This window comes from Rutidosis leptorrhynchoides, chromosome 6 (assembly GCF_046630445.1).
Source record: "Rutidosis leptorrhynchoides isolate AG116_Rl617_1_P2 chromosome 6, CSIRO_AGI_Rlap_v1, whole genome shotgun sequence".
NCBI lineage: Eukaryota > Viridiplantae > Streptophyta > Magnoliopsida > Asterales > Asteraceae > Rutidosis > Rutidosis leptorrhynchoides.
The window spans coordinates 133039078-133046789 of record NC_092338.1 but is presented as its reverse complement, the minus strand read 5'-3'; the positions used below and the strand labels follow the sequence as shown (position 1 = coordinate 133046789).

The 7712-nt window shown below is 39.0% G+C and overlaps 1 non-coding gene across 1 annotated transcript; it reads right to left on the bottom strand.

The window, feature by feature from the left end:
* Positions 1 to 838: 838 nt before the first annotated feature.
* On the bottom strand, positions 839 to 945 carry LOC139856348 (small nucleolar RNA R71). Its single transcript, XR_011761835.1, has one exon. It is a non-coding gene; the product is annotated as a small nucleolar RNA R71 (small nucleolar RNA).
* Positions 946 to 7712: the final 6767 nt, after the last annotated feature.

Here is a 7712-nt window from a genome sequence, read left to right as displayed (position 1 = left end):
GGCTTTCGATTTAAAGGGTCCTGGCTACCTGCTGCATCTATTGGCTATTCAAAACGTGAGAAAAATCAGAAAAGTCTATTAATTTGATAACTTATATAATTTTTATTTATTTTATAACTAATAGGATATTCAGTGAATTCACCGAGCAAAACGTTCACCACATTTTATACTTTCACCACCTGTAACTCGATCAAGACATCTAGCCAATATTGTCGCCGTTGATTTTTCTTTAGAATCTTCATCTAGTCGACCAAGTACTCCAATTCAAATTTCCGATAATCCATTTTTTAAACCCGACCTCACAATTGAGAATCCGGAGGATATTCAGGGACAATTCAGAGATCCTGAACCATTAATCTTTCCTCCGAAATCACCAATCATTCAAACAGATATTATCGAGGAACAACCCATTAAATCAAAATCCTCTAGTGATTCAGATTCAACAAATTCAATAATGGAGAATCTGGAACCTCTAAATATGGAAGACCGAATGAGAGCTAAACGCACTGGCCAAGGTCACGCAATTACTCAACCTGACATTAATGCGCTAGATTATGAAATCAAAGGACAAATCTTACACATGGTAACTAATCAATGCCAATTTAGTGGTGCGCCGAAGGAAGATCCAAACGAACATCTTCGTACCTTTAATAGGATCTGTACTCTATTTAAAATAAGAGAAGTGGAGGATGAACAGATATATCTCATGTTATTTCCCTGGACTTTAAAGGGAGAAGCCAAAGATTGGTTAGAATCATTACCTGAAGGGGCGATTGATACATGGGATATTTTAGTTGAAAAATTTCTTAAACAATTCTTTCCGGCATCTAAAGCCGTGAGACTTCAAGGAGAAATTGTTACGTTTACGCAAAAGCCAAATGAAACTCTATATGAAGCGTGGACAAGATTTGAAAAGTTATTGAGAGGATGTCCGCAACATGGTTTAGACACTTATCAAATAGTACAAATATTCTACCAAGGATGCGACATCACTACACGAAAAGACATCGATATAGCAGCTGGTGGTTCCATTATGAAGAAAACCGCAACTGACGCTTTCAAAATTATTGATAACACTGCTTCCCACTCACATGATGGGCATCAAGAAAAAGATATCGTTAGATCATCTAAAGCGGCTAGAGCCGATTCTAGCCATGACTTCGATTCCATTTCTGCAAAGATAGATGCTGTCACGACCCTACTTTTTCCGTTATCTTTTTCAGTTAATTATTTAACGGCCGTTAACTGTTAGTGTGCCACGTCATTTCTATGACCTATATTATTATTTTTGTAATAATATATATATACTAATTATTGTGTGTTATGTGAATATTTGTATTCATATTTTAAATTTATACGTTTCTACGTCTCGCGAATTTCCATCCAGCGAATCTTTTTGGTTTTCAAACCAACGGTCGAGTTTTTGGGACATTTAAATCTTAAATATTTTAAATATTATATTTTAAGATCATATTATTATATAGTGTATTTATATTTATTTTTCATCGCGCGTTTGTTATCTTTTCGGATTTTTAATCGCGTAAGTGCGTTTTCGCGTTTCGGGACTCGTTCGGGCTTTCGGGCCATCAGGAATTTACATTTAAGTGAGAAGGACCAAGTGGGGCCCACCCCACTAAGAATTTCGGCCGAAGCCTCATGGGAGGGGGTAGTAATTCCCTTGATTTCTTTTTTAGACAATTTATTTTATCATTCCACAAATAATTCCCTAAACCTAATTTGCATTTTTCTCTCCTCCTTCTCCGTCCTTGGCTGTCGCCATTCATCACCATATCATCATCATCATCAACCAAAATCAAGCTTGGATCAAGAGATCATCTACATAAACGCGTTCCTCGTTCTGTTCTCTACGCGATAACATTAATCGTTTCTCGATTAGGGTATAAACCCTAACCCTAGAACTTTCAATTTTTCATTTATTTTATGTATTTTGATGATTATTTAGTAGTATGATGTTTGTGAATTATTGTAATGGTGTTTGTATGCATAGATGTACTCGAAATCACATGTTTTCGGTTTGTAAAATTCTGGACAGCAGCTAATTCGTGTATTCTGAGTTTGTGACTGATATAAATGTTAAAATAAACTATTTAGATGAGTTTCTCTCATCAAGACATTAATTTTAGACTCTGGATTCATGTCGTTTCGATTCCCGGAGCCCTAGTTATGATCAAATTAGTATTTTGTAAAGTTTGAATTGTGATATTGACATGAACCAGGTTTGGTCCGACTTTGTGACCTTCCTTGGAGTCTTTAGGGTGTGTTAGTGTGTTAGGACTGATGGTGGGACGAACTTTCATGTTCGGGTCACCTAAATCCGAGCCACGGTTCACCCGTTTTGACTAAAACACGGTTTTGAGTAAATTTTTTTTTTTTTTTGAAAAGCAAAGTTTATTATTATTAAAAAAGGAGTTACAGGGCCCTAAATATATCTATACAATATTGAAACGGAAATACAATTGAAGGAGACTATTAAATACAAGTAAACCAAAAACGAATACCATGAAATCTAGAGAGGGAGTAAGAACTTGAAGATACAAGCCGGAATAGAGAGGATAACAGTGGCGATCAAGCGCCGACAAAGTTATACAAACTATCCCGATTAATCAAACCCTCAATAGAAGAAATGGCATTCGCGGTTACACGTGAAAGTGGTCGGGATATTAGCCAATCCCAACGCGGTGTGAAGTATCCGCCACGAAGAAGGAGGGGTTGATGAGCCATTGGTGCCATTCGATTGTTTTCTTTTTGTGAGTTCTTTTGGAGATCCAACTATAGCTTTGTGTTTGTATTTCGGATAGGATCGAGGCTGAGGACCACGTTCTTTTGGAAAAGACTTTTAAGTTCCTATGTTTCCAAATTATGTAGCATGTAATCCATTTGGTTGCTTGCCATATTGAGGACCCGAGATTGGAGTTAGCGAAAGGTTGGTAGTTGATGATGACGTCGTTAAGATTGGATATTAAAGATACATCTTGGCCCCACCAATCGAGAATAAGTTTCCATATGAGTGTCGAAATGGGGCAAGAAAACAGGGTATGATCGGTAGTTTCAACTTCTGAATCGCAAAGAGGACATAAAACGGAATTTAGGTCGATGCCCCTTTTGTCAATTTCGAATCTGACCGGGATCTTTTTTTGTATGGCTCTCCAGATAAAGATGTATACTTTTTGCGGCAGAAGTTTGTTTCGGGGTATTGATAAGTTTACCGCGTTATTACCAAGCCGAAGGGAGTTGATCAAAGAAGACAAGGATTTGGTAGTGAATGTCCCTGTGGGGTCTAAATTATATTTCCACGAGTCCTGTTTATCGGATAATGTAATGGAGGAAACTATGTTATTTAGTTCTGAGAATTCATTTGTGGCCCGCCCGGTTGGGGGCCTTGACCAATTCCAGTTGCCGAAGGAATGTCCATTGCAATGTGTAATTCTTTCAGCGATCGAGGCGTCTTTGTTAATTTCAAGCATGTATAATCTGTGAAAAAGCGTGCTAAAACATTCTGAGCCGAACCACGTGTCATTCCAAAAATTGATAGAGACGCCATTCCCGAGGCATTTTGTAATGGAGGAGGAGAATGAGGCGCCCGTGTTATCCGCTATTTTTCCAGCTTTGATGATTTCTTTCCAAACCGTGCGACCTGAAATGTGCCTGCAAGAAACGTTAGAATCCAACCCCCCACCCCCCCCATAAATACTAGTAATAATTTTAGTCCAAAGTGCGTTTTTCTCATTTTTGAAGCGCCACCACCATTTACATAGTAGTGAAATGTTTTTACTAAAAAGCGATCCTACATTTAAGCCTCCTTTATCATAAGGTAGTAGAATTTGGTCCCATTTTATCCAATTAATTCTGTTATCAGAAGAGGACCCTCCCCAGAAAAATTTTCGCCTTTTAGATTCAAGGAGTTTAAGGATGGAAGAAGGTGCATGGAAAAGGGAGAAGTAGTATAGTGGTATGCTACTTAGAATAGATTTAATGAGGGTGAGTCTTCCTCCGAACGAGATTGCTTTGGCCGCCCAGTCGGAGAGACGTTTGTCAAACTTTTCCACGACTGGTTGCCATGAGGAAGGGTGTGATGAAGGCACACCGATGGGGAGACCTAGGTATGTGAAGGGGAAAGTACCGGAGGAACAGTTAATATAATTTGCCATTTCTTCAATTTCTTGGGGAGGAATTCCTATACCGTATAATTTACTTTTTTGGAAATTGACTTTAAGACCAGAAATTTTTTCAAAGCATTTGAGGAGTTTGGAAATGTGTTTGGCATTTCTTTTACTCCATTCTCCGAAAAAAATAGTATCGTCGGCGTATTGAAGGTGGGTGACAGAGATGTTGTCATTGCCAACACTGATTCCACGGAGATGTCCATTAGACAAGGCCCGTTTAGTGAGTATGTTAAGGCCTTCGGCGACAATAATGAACAGGAAAGGCGAGATTGGGTCTCCTTGGCGAATACCTCTTTCGGGGTAAAGTTCAGCCGTAGGGGAACCATTGATTAGAACAGAGATAGATGAGGAAGAGAGGCAGGCACGGATGAAGCTAATCCATTTAGGACCAAATCCCATATAATGCATGGTGTTATATAGGAAGTCCCATTCGATGCAGTCAAAGGCTTTTTCGAAATCGACTTTGAAGATCAAACCTTTGCGTTTTTTACGTTTAAGTTCATCTATGATCTCGTTTGCGATTAACACGCTATCTAGGATGTTACGGCCTTTGAGAAAGGCGGTTTGCTCAGCCCCAATGACCTTATGAATGACTTTGGCAAGACGTTTAGATAGGATTTTGGTTAAGATTTTATAATAACTCCCTATAAGGCATATAGGGCGATATTCGTTTAGGCCAATAGGATTAGGTTTTTTGGGTATTAAGGTGAAGAAGGATGCATTACAGCCTTTGGAGATTTCGGAATTGGACCAGAACCACTGTAATGCTGTGATAAGGTCATGTTTTATAAGATCCCAATATTTTTTGAAAAATTTCATGTTAAAACCATCGGGACCGGGTGCCTTCGAGCTATCGCAGTCGCGGATAGCATCCCAGATTTCGTTTTCAAGGAATTCGGATTCTAAAAAGAGATTATCTTGTGAGGAGATATAATCTAGGTGAGGTTCATTATCAAAAGGGCAGTGGTTTTTTAGATTACCAGATTTAAAGAGATTTTTGTAATGGAGATAGGTTTCATGTTTAATGATGTTGGGATCTTCAATCCAAGTTCCGTTAATCGAAAGGCCATGGAGGTTGTTTTTGCTGTTGCGTTTTTTAATAAAGTTATGGAAATATTTCGAGTTTTCATCGCCTTCGAGAGCCCATTTAATTCTTGACTTTTGTTTTAACATGTTTGATTTCTTTTTTTCTTTTTCAAGGTGTAAGAATTTATCTTCAAGCCATTTGTTTTTTTCGAAGTCGGATAGAGGTCTAGATTCAGCTAACGCTTCCCACTCGTTAACATTATTTAGATGATCTAGTATTTGAGAATCAAGGTTATCGAGTTGAGCGCTATGTTTTTTAAGCTCAGATTTGACGTTTTTAAGTTTATTACGGAAGATGCAGTCAGGTCGGTTCCCATTTACTGGTAGTGACCAGGCTCGCGAGATGATTAAATCAGCGTCTTTTAGTTCAAACCAAGTGTTAAAGACTCGAATAGGTTTGGGACCGGAATTGAAGTGTGAGTTCCTAAGTAGGATGGGGCAGTGGTCTGAGAGATCACGATCTAGGGTTTTAGAGGAGATGTTAGGCCATAATTTTAGGATGTCGTCACAAACGAGGAATCTATCTAATTTACTGAATTTCATTCTTTTAATGCAGATTCTAGTGAATTTTTTTCCACCAAGTGGAATGTCAATTAGACCATGGTTATTAATGAAGTTATTGAAGTTAGTGGCCCAGTGTTGATTAAATTCACAATTCATGCGTTCGGAAGCTTTTCTGACTTCGTTGAAGTCACCGAAGATGATGAAAGGAATCGTGAGGGAGTTTATGAGAGAGGATAGCTCAGACCAAAGTCTTAGCTTTTTGGACGAAGAATGTGGACCGTAGACATTTATAAAAGCAATCTTAGAATCGTGTCCCACCCAAGAACCGCAGATAGCAAGGAAAAATTCACCTTCAATAGCGTGATCAAAGGTGAAAGAATTACAGTCCCATATTGTGATGATTCCCCCCGAAGCACCAACCGAGTCTTTTTGAACAAATTTAAAGTCGGGATTTCCCCAGAATGATTCAATGATGCTATCTTGTGTTTGTTCACTTTTAGTTTCTTGAAGTCCAAGAATTGTCGGTTTTTCTTTATTGCAAATACGATTAAGCCATGTGATTTTACCCATTTGCCCAAGACCCCGAATATTAAGAGAAATCGTACACATTAATAAAAGATAATAAAAAAAAAAAAAAAAAAAAACGAAGGAAAGGAATGAAGTTACCGAGTACTCCATTGGATACCGATGTTGTTACCGAAATCATTAGTGTCCAAGCTTATGTCGTTTGAGGAACTCGGCATTTTTTTGTTGTAACATCTTCTTGAAGTGTTGGCAAGAACCCGGTTTTGTCCAGATGTGTCGTCTTCATTTAATGATGGGGTTTTGCAACGTTTTGAGAGTTGTGAAAAGCGTAATTTTTGGCCGCTTCTTGCTAGGTGTTTGACATAGAGTATGTTAGATCTAGGACGGGTTTTCGAGTTAGGGAGTGGGGCGTCGGTGGAATTGCGAGACGGATTGTTGCCCTTTAGGATGTCGTCTTTAACACTTCTCTTAAAAGGGTGTTCCTTATCTTTGGGGATCAATTTAGGTTTAAAGCCCTCTTTGGTCTTTTTTCTGGTTTTGGTTTTGTTCACGTTGATATGGAGTAGGTCATCAAGGTTGAACGGGTCGGAAGGTGTGGTGTCGTTAATGTGTTGGGGTGGGTCAGGCATAAGGTTTAATGGAGATATAGGATGCGATTGCAGAGGTGATTGAGTGGTATTAGGATTAGTTTCAGGTATGGGAGTTTCGCAATTACTAGACAGATGCTCATCCGAGAGTGTAGTAGCATTAGCACTTGGACGTGGGCTTGTGGGATGGGAATGGGTGTTATAGGGCTGTGGAGGATCTGCGATGGGATTGGGCCCAGTTATTGGGCTTGTGTTTTGGTGGGCAGCAACAGTATCCAAATCAGTATGTTGAACAGGAGATGGGGTTGGTTCGGGTGAAATAGGCGCGTGAGGGTGATCTTGACTCAATGTTCTCGGATTATCTTCATTAAAAATATGCCCGTTATTAATCTCGGTATTCTCGTTAGTAGAACCATTGCAGGAGTTATTGCCATCATTAATATTGAAACATCTGGTATCCATGCGTTTTGTGTGATGGGAGGCCGAGGAGTTTTCCGATGAGTTGTTGACAGAGTTATGGTCGGGGATATTACCGGAGTTGAAAGTATCCTGAACTTTTAGTGGTTGTCCATTAGATGGGTTATCATCATACGAGTCATCATCGTCTGTATTGGATCCATCATCAGAGACCAAATCATCATTGTCTGATTCATTATCCGTAGTATAATCATAAGATGCATCTTTATAACAGTTAAACATGGAAAAACTTTGATTTTCCTTGACATAGACCACAGTTTGTTTCGTCATATCATGAAAGATCATGGCTCGAGACTCAATAGGCTTAAAATCATTCGTTTTTATGATAACCGAGCCATGTGAGAGATCT